Raw genomic sequence first — 13,122 nt, forward strand, 5'->3', positions numbered from 1 at the left:
TACTATGATCGACAGCGTGCACTACACACTGCTAATAATAGCATCAACAGCGTACCTTGCACCTCGTTAAAACTAAATTTTTACAAAAAAAAATAATCAATTTCATTCAAAAAAATGAATAATCAAATATTTACATGCACAATCTTATGACTTGTACAGTATTTCCTCCCACTTGCCATTACATATTTATAATGAACACATGTTATTCAATAATGAACACACAGATACAATAAGAGTATTAGGACAATATAGACCATGCATACATGATTACGTAACTCAATGATATTAATTAATAATACTATAATAGTCAATTCAAATTAGAGAAATACGTTTCACAATGAAAAGCTGATTTGAGCTTTATGTCCATCTGGAATGTAGTAACCCCATCTTCGTTTCCAGCAACCTAAAACACCAAATTACATTATGCTCAACACACGTCAAAAAACTACAATCAATGCATGAGTGACAACACACTCTAGACCAAAGACACAAAGTAAAACATAACATATTTGTGTAGACGAAATAAGAGAGAAAACAAGAAAATAACTAATATAAAATGTAGAGCCCAAATTCAGTACACGTAAAACTCATGCACTTATTTAATGGTTAAATTATTTATTAAATTTTAAAATGATTTTCGCGATACATGTTTTATGAAATTGTATTATTTTAAATTATTTATGTTTATGTGATACACGTTAAAATGTTTCCTTGAGTTTCATGTTTCAGGCGATTATTCGATGCGGGATCGAGGAAAAGAGACCAACGACGATTTTTGGCAATTTTAAAATATGGAATTTTATTTTTAGTTTGGATTGGAGAATTTTAAAAAGATTTAGTTAATTTTGAGCATTTTAAAAGCCTAATTTAATTATTAGGTGATTTTATGATTTTAAACTTTTAAAGATATGACACTTGTGTATTTTATTTTAAATTAAGAGATTTTATTAGAGTTAAAGGTGAGTTAACATTTTTAATTAGTTGTTAATTACTAATTAAGCCAATTCTATTCCCATAATTTAACTAAACACATGCACACACACTTTTACACACACTACACATCCGAGACACACACACATATGTCATTTGTTTTGTTTTAATTTTTGAGAGCAAAACCTAGGGTTCATAGAGCTTGAGCAGCCGCCCCTTTCCTCTTCATTTTTCCAACACATCTTGTTGAGTTTTCTTCAAGAAAATAGTGCCACGTTCGTCCCGGATCGTCTCTCGCATCCTTTCCGCTTCGGTGTTGTCGTTTCGGTAACTTTAAATATCAAAAGGCATGTATAATCTTTTGTTTATGCATCGATCTTGTTACATTATAATTTATTATGTTTATTATGCGTAAAAATCCATGTTTGTTGTAAAACATTTGAGTAAAAATTTGTTAGATTCTATTTTGAAACGATTTTAGATCTGAAAACTCAAAATTTGCTGTCATTTTAAATACTGCGTCTTTTTGGTCGATTTTCTGGGAAAAATTTCAACATATAAAACTTATAACTTTTTGATACCTTCGATTTGACAGTAAATTCGAAATATTTGGATAAAAATGAGTGAGTTATGATCATTTTCGTGGGACTGCTCAAACTGCGATTTTTTGAAAATGCGTTCTTGAAGTTTTATTGTTGCAGGCTTTATTGGGGATCGACGGGTGATCGCTGCTGCATTTAAGTATGTTGAGTATGATGTTGAGATGGTTTTTTGTGTCAGATCGCATCGATAGGCACTTGTTTGCATTAGAAGTCGTAGGATGCGTTTTGGTGTCAAATGTCGAGTTCACGGATTGGGTTGCGTTGTTTGTGATGCGTAGTTGTTTTGGGGCATTTGTTTGAGTTTGAATAAGTGTCATAGAATCCTAGGATGGGTCTCGAGTCATTATTTCACGGTCCGTATGATCGAGTTAGGAGGAGTAAGCCATAAGTGTAGTGTTTTTACCTTGGTTTACGATTCCAGCACATACACGGACCCGAAGCCGGACCCTTACACGGGATCCGTGTCCTTTTTCCTTCGAAATGTGAATTTCCAGCACCTACCCAGACCTCTACCCGGACCCTTACACAGGGTCCGTGTACCCTTTTTTTAAAAAAAATTAAATTTTTTTAGGGATTGTTTTGGGGTTTGATGTTATGATTTAGTACGATGATTAAATGAGGTCAAGTCCCGAGAGATTTAGAACGTTTTGTCATTTTTGGGTGTGGGCATGACTATACGTCTCAGTTATGCAAGATAGGTATTCGAACTGATGTTAGTATGTGCAGCAGTGGCCCCAAGCGAGATCCAATGAATCCCTCAACGCCAAATAAGTATGTTCGACGTGCAAAGGAAAATACTTTTAAGTTTTTGAGGTATGCTAAATGTCTTGTGACCAAATTATGAACGGATTTGGAAGTCGGTGAACGTGGCCGAGGACCTCTCCACCTCGGTAAAGCATGACCTGGATAAGATCAGGATTGGAAAGTAGTAAAGCATGACCAGGGACCAATCCACTCGGTAAAGCATGACCGAAGATCTCATGTATGTGGCAGTGGATTTTCCCTGTCAGCCCAGTACTGTGGTTTAGTCTGATCAGGCACATTTATGTATGGGTCATTTGCTTTGAAACATATCTCTACGCAAAATGATGAAGTTTATGTATGTTCAAGTATGTATGAAGCAAGCATGTTTATGAAAAGTTTTATGTTGATGGCACGTCTATGTTTATGCTACTACGTTCAAGTTTTAAGTATGTTTATGCTATTACGTTCAAGTTTCAAGTATGTACGCTGTATTTTAAAGATGCATGTTGTTTTATAACATATTACTTGTTATATCCAGTTTATACGTGTTGAGTCTTTAGACTCACTAGACTTGATCGATACAGGTAAAGATGACTTTGAGGAGATGAGGGGTGGGGACCAATGAGTCGGCTTGGACTGCGCAGGGGGCTAAACCCGAGGACCGCCCATGTTTTAAGATTTTATGCATGACGATTTATAATACTCTGATTTCATGAAGTGGTTTATGATGTTTAAACGATTATTACTTTTGGAAAACTTGGTTTTGGTTGTTTTTATTGCAAATGTTTTTAGACGAGCAAGTTATTTTAATGCAAATTTGAAAGTTTATTTTGTATTTAAAAAAATTTTTATTTTTCCGCAAATTTTAAATAGTTTAAAAGTACGGTATGTTATAGTTGGTATCAGAGCGATGTTCTTGTAAAGAGTAATGCCTACTGCCAGTGGTGAGAAGCTCACGAAGTTACACCCCAAGTCTGTAAATTTTAAAGTTTTAAATTATTTCATGTAGTATGCATCAAGTCATTATTTCAGCAAGTACATGTTTTAAGTTTAAATTACGTGCATCTTATGATATTGATATGATGTTCATGCATATTGGGTTTACGTGTTGGGGAAATTTTGGAACAGTATGCCTCCTAGACGTTTGGTTAACCGTGGAGCAAGGGATGAGAATAGGGAAGCCCATGATGGGGAGACGGTCACTCCTCCTCGTCCACCCCCAGATATGCAGGCTCAAATGCTTGAAAGGATGACCCAGTTCTTCGCACAGTTTGCGGGGAACCAGACTGCAGTAGACAGAGGGGCGAGGCCCAGACCGGAGGCAGTTTATGAGAGGTTTAAGAGGATGGATCCGAAGGAGTTCTGGGGGATTACTGACCCGATGATAGCGGAAGGATTGATTAAGTCCATCGAGATAATATTTGCGTTTGTGGAGCTGCATGATGCAGACAGAGTTAGATGTGCCACCTTCTTGTTGACTGAAGACGCCAGGCTTTGGTGGGAAAGCGCGTTAGTGTCAGTGAACTTACAAAAACTGACGTGGAATGGGTTCAAGGAGGTTTTCTACTCCAAGTACTTCACTGAAGAATTACGCTCCCGCCTGACCAGGGAGTTCATTTCGCTGCGACAGGGAGACAGGAGCGTGGCAGACTTCGTCAGGAAGTTTGAGAGGGTGTGTCACTTTGTGCCCCTGATTGCAAATGATGTCCGGGAGAATCTGAGGTATTTTATGGATGGGTAATGGCCGATCTTGCGCCGTGATGTTTGAGTTGCTGGTCCTACGACTTATGCAGTTGTCGTGTCGAGAGCTTTGGCGGCAGAGCAGGACCAGAGGGACATTGAGGTCGATAGGCAGGGCAAGAGGCCCTATCAGGCACCTCAGCAGCAGCAGCAGCGACCTCGGTTTAAGAGGTCTTCCCCAGGACAGCAGGGGAAGAGACCATTTCAGGGACCACCAAAAGGTAAGGGTCCTATTCCTCAACAGAAGGCTCCTCAGAGACCCGGTGAGTACCCAGTGTGCCCGAAGTGCAACCGCTAGCATCCGGGACAATGTTTATTTGGATCGGGCAAATGCTTCAAATACGAATCCAGCGATCATATGCTGAAAGAATGCCCACAGTGGAGGCAGCCGACTAAGGGGAGAGTGTTCGCCATGCAGGCAGAGGAGGCGAACCCAGACACGGCCTTGTTGACTGGTAACTTCTTTAATTCAGCTCAGTATTAAATTTTTGTCTTGCATGTTTTGAATTTTATTTGGGATTATTAGTGTGCTAGTTAGTAATTTTGGTGACTGGGTGTAGAGATTTCTATTATGTTTGAGGTTAAGATTAGAATTTTTGGGATATAAGTTTTTGTGTTATACCAACGCCTCTCAGTAAATATTTTCATAAAGAGAGTAGCCACGAAGGCCTTGATAGATTCAGGGGCCACTCACTCTTTTATTTCGGAGACGTTCGCTAATCATCTGGACGTCAAGTCTATTGGACTCGAGGTGAGCTATTCAGTCACAGTCCCATCAGGGGAAGAATTATCAGCTAATTGCGTGGTCATAGACATCGATCTCGAGCTGCAAGGCCAGCTAGTGTATGTCGATCTAATCGTGCTACCGATGCCAGAATTTGATATTATCTTGGGAATGGACTGGCTAACAAAGAACATAGTTCTTATTGATTTCCAGAAAAGGTTAGTGTTGGTAAGACCTTTGGGCATGGAGCAGTTTTTCTTTGAGCCAGATAGATGGAGAAGTTTCCCTCGCATGATCTCTTGCATGCAGGCACGGAGACTTATTCACAAAGGGTGTCAGGCTTTCTTGGCCAGCATTATTTCTGCACCTGACGTACCCACTCCGTCGATATCTGATGTACCAGTAGTCAGAGATTTTCCCGACGTCTTTCCAGATGACTTCACAGCCTTCCACCAGAGAGAGAGGTGGAATTTTCCATTGACCTTGTGCCAGGCACTGTGCCAATCTCAAAGGCACCGTACCGGTTAGCTATAGCCGAGATGTTAGAACTCAAGCAGCAGATTCAGAAGCTCTTGGATAAAGAAATCATCTGCCCTAGTTTATCACCATGGGGCGCACCAGTACTCTTCGTAAAGAAGAAGGATGGAAGCATGAGGTTTTGTATTGATTACCGAGAACTAAACAAGGTAACGATCAAGAATAAAAACCCACTTCCAAGGATCGAGGATTTGTTTGATCATTTGCAGGGAGCTACAGTGTTCTTTAAGATAGATCTTCGACCAGGGTATCATCAGCTGAAGGTAAAAGATACAAATGTTCATAAGACAGCATTCAGAACCAGGTATGGGCATTACGAGTTTTTAGTAATGCCGTTTGGACTGACGAATGCTCCAACGATTTTTCTGGACTTGATGAACCGAGTATTTCAGCCTTACCTAGATCAGTTCGTCATAGTGTTCATTGACGACATTCTCATTTACTCAAAGTGCCATGAGGAGCACAATCAGCACTTGGGTACAGTTTTGCAGGTCTTGTAGAGTCGCAAGCTGTTTGCAAAATTCAGTAAGTGTGAATTTTGGTTGGAGAAGGTAGCTTTTTTGGGTCATATAATATCTAGCAGTAGTATTGAGGTGGATCCAGCTAAGGTAGCAGCAGTTAAGGAATGAGTTGAACCGAAGAATGTTTCAGAGATGCGCAGTTTCCTAGGCCTAGGAGGCTACTACAGGAAATTTATTCAGAGATTTTCTTCGATAGCAGTGCCGATCACTTCATTGACTAAAAAGAATGCTAAATTCGTATGGAGTTATGAGTGCCAGAAGAGCTTTGATACTTTGAAGCAAGCTCTTATTATAGCGCCAGTTTTAGCCATGCCATCAGGGCAAGGCGATTTTGTGTTGTACACCGATGCTTCTAAGCTCGGGTTAGGCACATTTTTGATGCAGCATGGTCGAGTTATAGCTTATGCCTCCAGAAAGTTGAAGGTACATGAGAAGAACTACCCGACCCATGATCTTGAGTTAGCCGATGTCGTCTTTGCGTTGAAGATATGGAGACATTACTTGTACGGCGAGAAATTACAGATATTCACTGATCACAAGAGTCTCAAGTATTTCTTCATGCAGAAAGAGCTAAATATGAGACAAAGACGGTGGTTAGAGTTAGTGAAAGACCAAGATTGTGAAATTAGCTACCATCCGGGGAAAGCTAATATTGTAGTAGACACCTTGAGCAGAAAAGTTGTAGTCGTAGCACAGCTGTCAGTACAGAGATCTCTTCAGTCAGAGATTCAGAGATTTGGGCTAGAGGTTTATCTAAGGGCATAGCTCCTAAGCTGTCTAATCTGACAGTCCAATCTTCTTTGTTTGACCAAATCCGTAGAGGTCAGTCTTCAGATGAGCAGTTGCAGAAATGGAGACTGAAGGATGATGCCAGGGGCAGTGTACTCTACACAGTGTTCGATGGTATTGTGAGGTACAGAGGAAGGATATGGGTGCCCAGTGTTGATTCGATCAGAGAGTATATTCTGACATAGGTACATGCATCTCCATATTCCATTCATCCAGGAGGTACCAAGATGTACAAGGATTTATATATTCTGTATGAAGAGAGATATCTGCCGATTTGTGTCTGAATGTCTCACTTGTCAGCAGGTGAAGGCAGAGCATCAGAGGCCAGCAGGGATGCTTAAGCCACTCCCTATCCCCGAGTGGAAGTGGGAGAATATCACCATGGACTTCGTTGTTGGTTTGCCGAGGTCAGTCAGAGGATCCAATGCCATTTGGGTTATACTGGATATACTTACTAAGTCGGCACAATTCTTGCCAGTGAAGACGACTTTCTCCATGACGCAGTATGTAGAGCTCTATATCAGGGAGATAGTTTGATTGCATGGAATCCCAGTTTTTATTGTGTCCGACAGGAACTCGAGACTCACATCGTCCTTTTGGAAGAGTTTGCATGCAGCCATGGGTACGAAGTTGCTATTCAGTACAGCTTTCCACCCTCAGACTTATTTCCAGTCTGAGCGAGTGATTCAGATTTTGGAGGATTTGTTGTGAACCTGTGTGATCGATTTCCATGGGAATTGGGAATCGAAGCTACCTCTAGTGGAGTTTACCTACAACAACAGTTTTCAATCATCTATAGGTATGGCTCCTTACGAGGCACTTACGGGAGGAAGTGCAAATCACCGATTCATTGGGATGAAGTCGGTGAGAAATCAGAAGTTGGTCCAGAGATTGTTCAGCAGACTGCAGATATGGTGGTCAAGATCCGATGCAGGATGAAGAGCGTCCATAGTCGTCAAAAGAGTTATGTTGACAAGAGGAGAAGGGATCTTGACTTTGCCGTAGGTGATCACATTTTCGTAAAGATAACACCTATGAAGGGTGTTATGAGATTTGGGAAGAGAGGCAAACTTAGTCCGAGGTTTATTGGACCTTTCGAAATTCTTGACAGAGTTGGGACACTAGCTTATCGTGTTGCCCTACCACCGAATCTGGCCGGTGTACACAATGTGTTCCACGTCTCGATGCTGAGGAAGTACCTAGCTAATCCTTCACATGTTTTGAGCTATGAGCCGTTGCAGCTTGCTCCAGATCTGTCGTATGCAGAAAGTCCTGTTCAAATCCGAGACAGACAAGAGCGGAGACTTCGGAACAAAGTAACCAAGCTAGTCAAGGTCTGGTGGCTGAATCAATCGGTGGAGGAAGCCACTTGGGAGACCGCGGCAGAGATGAGAAGTCCCTATCCGGAATTGTTTGGTAAGTTTAATTTCGAGGACGAAATTTATATAAGTGGATGAGGAACTATAGAGCTCAAATTCAGTACACGTAAAATCCATGCACTTATTTAATGGTTAAATTATTTATTTAATTTTAAAATGATTTTAGCGATGAATTTTATGAAATTGTATTATTTTAAATTATTTATGTTTATGTGATACACGTTAAAATGTTTCCTTGAGTTTCATATTTCAGACGATTATTCGATGCAGAATCGAGGAAAAGAGACCAGCGATGATTTTTGGCAATTTTAAAATGTGGTATTTTATTTTTAGTTAGAATTGGGGCATTTTAAAAGATTTAGTTAATTTTGAGCATTTTAAAAGCCTAATTTAATTATCAGGTGATTTTTTAATTTTAAAATTTTAAAGATATGACACTTGTACATTTTATTTTAAATTAAGAGATTTTATTAGAGTTAGAGGTGGGTTAGCATTTTTAGTTAGTTGTTAATTACTAATTAAGCCAATTCTATTCCCTTAATTTAACTAAACACACGCACTCACACACTTTTACACACACTACACATCCGAGACACACACACACATATGTCATTTGTTTTGTTTTAATTTTTGAGAGAAAAACCTAGGGTTCATAGAGCTTGAGCAGCCGCCCGTTTCCTCTACATTTTTCCAACACATATCGTTGATTTTTCTTCAAGAAAATAGTGCCACGTTCGTTCCGGATCGTCTCTCGCATCCTTCCCGCTTCGGTGTCGTCGTTTCGGTAACTTTAAATATGAAAAAGCATGTATAATCTTTTGTTTCTTCATCGATCTTGTTATATTATATGTTCTTATGTTTATTATACGTAAAATTCTATGTATGTTGTAAAAAGTTTGAGTAAAATTTTGTTGTATCAGTTTTGAAACGATTTTAGATCTGAAAACTCTAAATTTGCTGTTATTTTAAATATTGCGTCTTTTCGATCTATTTTCTGGAAAACTTTCAACATATAAAACTTAAAACTTTTTGGTACCTTCGATTTGACAGTAAATTCGAAATATTTGAATAAGAAATGAGTGAGTTATGATCGTTTTTGTGGGACTGCTCAAACTGCGATTTTCTGAAAGTGCATTCTTGAAGTTTTATTGTTGCAGGCTTTGTTGGGGATCGACAGGTGATCGCTGTTGTGTTTAAGTATGTTGAGTATGATGTTGAGATGGTTTTTGGTGTGTCGGATCGCATCGATAGGCATTTGTTTGCATTAGAAGTCGTGAGATGCGTTTTGGTGTCAAATGTCGAGTTCATGGATTGGGTTGCGTTGTTTGTGATGCGTAGTGGTTTTGGGGCGTTTATTTGAGTTTGAATAAGTGTCATAGCATCCTAGGATGGGTCTCGAGGCATTGGTTCACGATCTGTATGATCGAGTTAGGAGGAATAAGCCATAAGTGTAGTGATTCTCCCTTGGTTTACGATTCCAGCACCTACACGGACCCGAAGCCGGACCCTTACACGGGGTCCGTGTCCTTTTTCCTTCAAAATGTGAATTTCCATCACCTACCCGGACCCCTAAACAAGGTCCATGTACCCCTTTTTTTTTAAAAAAATTAAATATTTTTTTTAGGGATTGTTTTGGGGTTTGATGTTATGATTTAGTACGATGATTAAATGAGGTCAAATCCCGAGAGATTTAAAACATTATTTCATTTTTGGGTGTGAGCATGACTATATGTCTAAGTTATTCAAGATAGATATTCGAACTCATTTTAGTATGTGCAGCAGTGGCCCCAAGCGAGATCCAACGAATCTCTCAACGCCAAGTAGCTATGTTCGACGTGAAAAGGAAAATACTTTTAAGTTTTTGAGGTATGCTTAATGTCTTATGACCAAATTATGAATGGGTTTGGAAGTCGGTGAACGTGGCCGAGGACCTCTCCACCCCGGTAAAGCATGATCGGGTTTAGATCAAGATTGGAAAGCGTTAAAGCATGACCAAGGACCAATCCACCCGGTAAAACATGACCGGGGATCTCATGTATGTCGCAGTGGATTTTTCCTGTCAACCCAATACTGTGGTTTAGTCTGATCAGGCACATTTATGTATGAGTGACTTGCTTTGAAACATATCTCTACGCAAAATGATGAAGTTTATGTATGTTCAAGTATGTATGAAGCAAGCATGTTTATGAAAAGTTGTATGATGATGACACGTCTATTTTTATGCTACTACGTTCAAGTTTCAAGTATGTTTATGCTATTACGTTCAAGTTTCAATTATGTACGCTCTACTTTAAAGATGCATGTGGTTTTATTACGTATTACTTCTTATATCCAGTTTATACGTGTTGAGTCTTTAGACTCACTAGACTTGATCGATGCAGATGAGAATGACTTTGAGGAGACGAGGCGTAGGGACCATTGAGCCGGCTTGGACTGCGCAGGAGGCTAAATCCGAGGACCGCCCATGTTTTAAGATTTTATGCATGACGATTTCTAATACTCTGATTTCATGAAGTGGTTTATGATGTTCAAATGATTATTATTTTTGGCAAACTTGGTTTTGGTTGTTTTTATTGCAAATGTTTTTAGACGAGCAAGTTATTTTAATGCAAATTTGAAAGTTTATTTTGTATTTAAGAAATTTTTTATTTTTTCGCAAATTTTAAATATTTAAAAGTACGGTATGTTACATAAAAGATTCTTGGAAATTAAAGTAGCCACAAGCTTGAAATCCATATCTTCTTAAGCATCTTCACCCCTCTGTTATGCCAGATAGGATAAGTGGAGTACTACCACCACCTCCAAACTGTGCAGTCTTCAAGACCATAGCCACTGCTATTCATGAAATTGAACTCCTGACTGGAACACCAGCAACTTGTAAAGCTAAGCCAAACCCATGGAAACGAGGTAAACAATAGGAGATTCCACATTTTTTGGAATTAGCATTTTTCCTTGGAAGTAGCTTATATGGAATGAAATATACTATCGATAAAGCATGGAATGGCTCGAGAACATTACGTCTTTCAGTCTCGTTTCTAACTAGCAAGCGCCATTTGGTTTTATGAGAAAAAATTTGAGGCATAAAGGAGTTGCTTAGACCTCTAACATAGGTTCACATCATCAATCAATTCACCTTCTTCTACTAAATTTCATTTGATCTTCACCGAATTATCTTCAATTGGTTGTCTGAACTCATTACCCTCCAACACTTTCGGCTTTTGTTGGCCACTAAGCAAAATCAACTTTGATGGATCTCGTCCCTTTTTCTCAGCAATTTTTCTGTCATAAACCGACTCTTTATCATGCAAATGTTGTGAAGAATCACGTGAATTGTTAGAGTCCATTCTCAATAGCCGATTAAAATTTTTTCATGAAAAATAGCATAAAGAGATGTTACAATGCACAAGTGTACTTATTAAATCATTAGAAAACAAGGACTCCCACCCACAAAAGAAATAATTGAATAGAAAATTACAAGCAAAAAAGTTACAAGGAAAAGATTGAAAAGAAATCTTCACCAAATTCCCTATAAAAAATTCAAATAGATAAAAGTAAAATACGACAATAAAATTTTATATATCAAATCCATAGTTCCAAAAAAAATGCTTTTTTCTTGCTGACGTTGAAATTGACCATGTGAAAGCTACAAGAAATTATAAGTACAATATAAAACAAATCCTAAGAAACAATAAGCATGATTAATATGTTAATAATAATTTGTATTACCTGGCTCGATTACTTAGGCGGTTGGACTAGGTTGATCTTTCTTAAGCTATGCATACTAAACTAAAGCAGGTGCAACTAAAAAACCTCAAGAACTCGATGAAGCTGCAAGGAGACGTCTGATGAAGAGACTCTATATTCCACTTCCCACAACAGGTCTGAATTTGAACCATTCATAGAAAGTTCTCTTAGCTCCGTCTTATATTATTTGTCTGATATGCAGAAGCAAAGGCCTGGATCATAAAAAACCAGTTAGAGAAAGATAAATTGTTTAATATGTTGAAGGAGGAAATTGATACGGAAGGGTATCTTCTTTACAAAATCGATTGCTAAACAATTAGCACCTCTAGACCTTACAAAACCTGTTGCTTCTTCCCTTAATCACGTCATAAGCTTTATCATTTTTTATTTGGGAGTCTGACATGAAGAATTTGGTGAAAGATGCCTCCAGGGATCCTTTTAGAGAGGCTCTCAAACAGGGTATTGAAATTGCAAACTTAAAAAGGAGGATATGAGACCAGTAAACCTTCTGGTAATCCTCAATATTATGATACTCAAAAGGAATTCAGACTTGTCATTTTTTAATATTCGGATTTAGAAAGATTGATTCTGTTAATCTGCTTTTATCAAAAACTTGGTTAATCAAATTCTAACTCATCCAGGACTTCAAGAAAGCATTACAAGATGTGGCTACAAACACGATTCAATTTTTGTGGTTACAAACACGGTTCAGAACAACAAACCGTTGCCCAATTCACAACAAACCGTGACCCAAATCTCCTTCAAGATAAATGAAATCAAGTACCAAAAATTTGGAAATTACCAGAGATGAGATGAGCTGTGTAAATCTGAACCGTGACTCAAATCCTTCACAATTCTGAATGGAAAAAAGAAATTAAGGAAGGATTGTAGATGGAAAGAAATTTATTGTCGGTTGAAGGAGAGAAAAGGAGGATGAGCGCGAAAGATTTGGGATTTGGCGCTTATAATTAATCCGCATCTGTTATTAATATCTAGGCTCAGTCAACATCTAATAAGTTTATTTTCTAATGGAATAAATACGTTTCTAGTCCTCGTCTTATTTGATAGTTACATAAATTAGAAATAAAGTCTCGAATCTTTAAAAAAATCTCCCAACTTATTTCCTAGCATGATCACTTTCCCAAGTAGTTATTTACTCAGAATCATCTATTTCTTAATGGTAAAGCTTCGGTTTTACCACTTTTAACTAACCAATATATACTTCATATACAAGATCCTTTAATCATGTATATTAGTACACTGATCCACGCGTTGCGTGTTTGTACAATATTTTTTATAATTCAGTTGGTTAATATTTTAATGATGATCAAAATGTAATTACAAGAAATAGTGATGGATTACACTGCACTTTTGATTTATGAATTAATAAAATAAGAAAAAGAAAAAAAAAG

General features: G+C 38.3%; 2 long non-coding RNA genes across 2 annotated transcripts; one reads left to right on the plus strand and one right to left on the minus strand.

Annotated features, from left to right (window-relative positions):
• The first annotated feature begins 430 nt into the window (after positions 1-430).
• LOC142529439 (uncharacterized) lies at positions 431-11,104 on the plus strand. Its single transcript, XR_012815898.1, has 2 exons — positions 431-558; positions 10,664-11,104. It is a non-coding gene; the product is annotated as an uncharacterized LOC142529439 (long non-coding RNA).
• LOC142529438 (uncharacterized) lies at positions 10,702-12,711 on the minus strand. Its single transcript, XR_012815897.1, has 3 exons — positions 12,513-12,711; positions 11,693-11,922; positions 10,702-11,245 (listed from the first exon to the last, which is right to left on the minus strand). It is a non-coding gene; the product is annotated as an uncharacterized LOC142529438 (long non-coding RNA).
• Between the last annotated feature and the right edge of the window lie 411 nt (positions 12,712-13,122).

The sequence above is a fragment of the Primulina tabacum genome, chromosome 16, assembly GCF_025594145.1.
Source record: "Primulina tabacum isolate GXHZ01 chromosome 16, ASM2559414v2, whole genome shotgun sequence".
Lineage (NCBI taxonomy): Eukaryota > Viridiplantae > Streptophyta > Magnoliopsida > Lamiales > Gesneriaceae > Primulina > Primulina tabacum.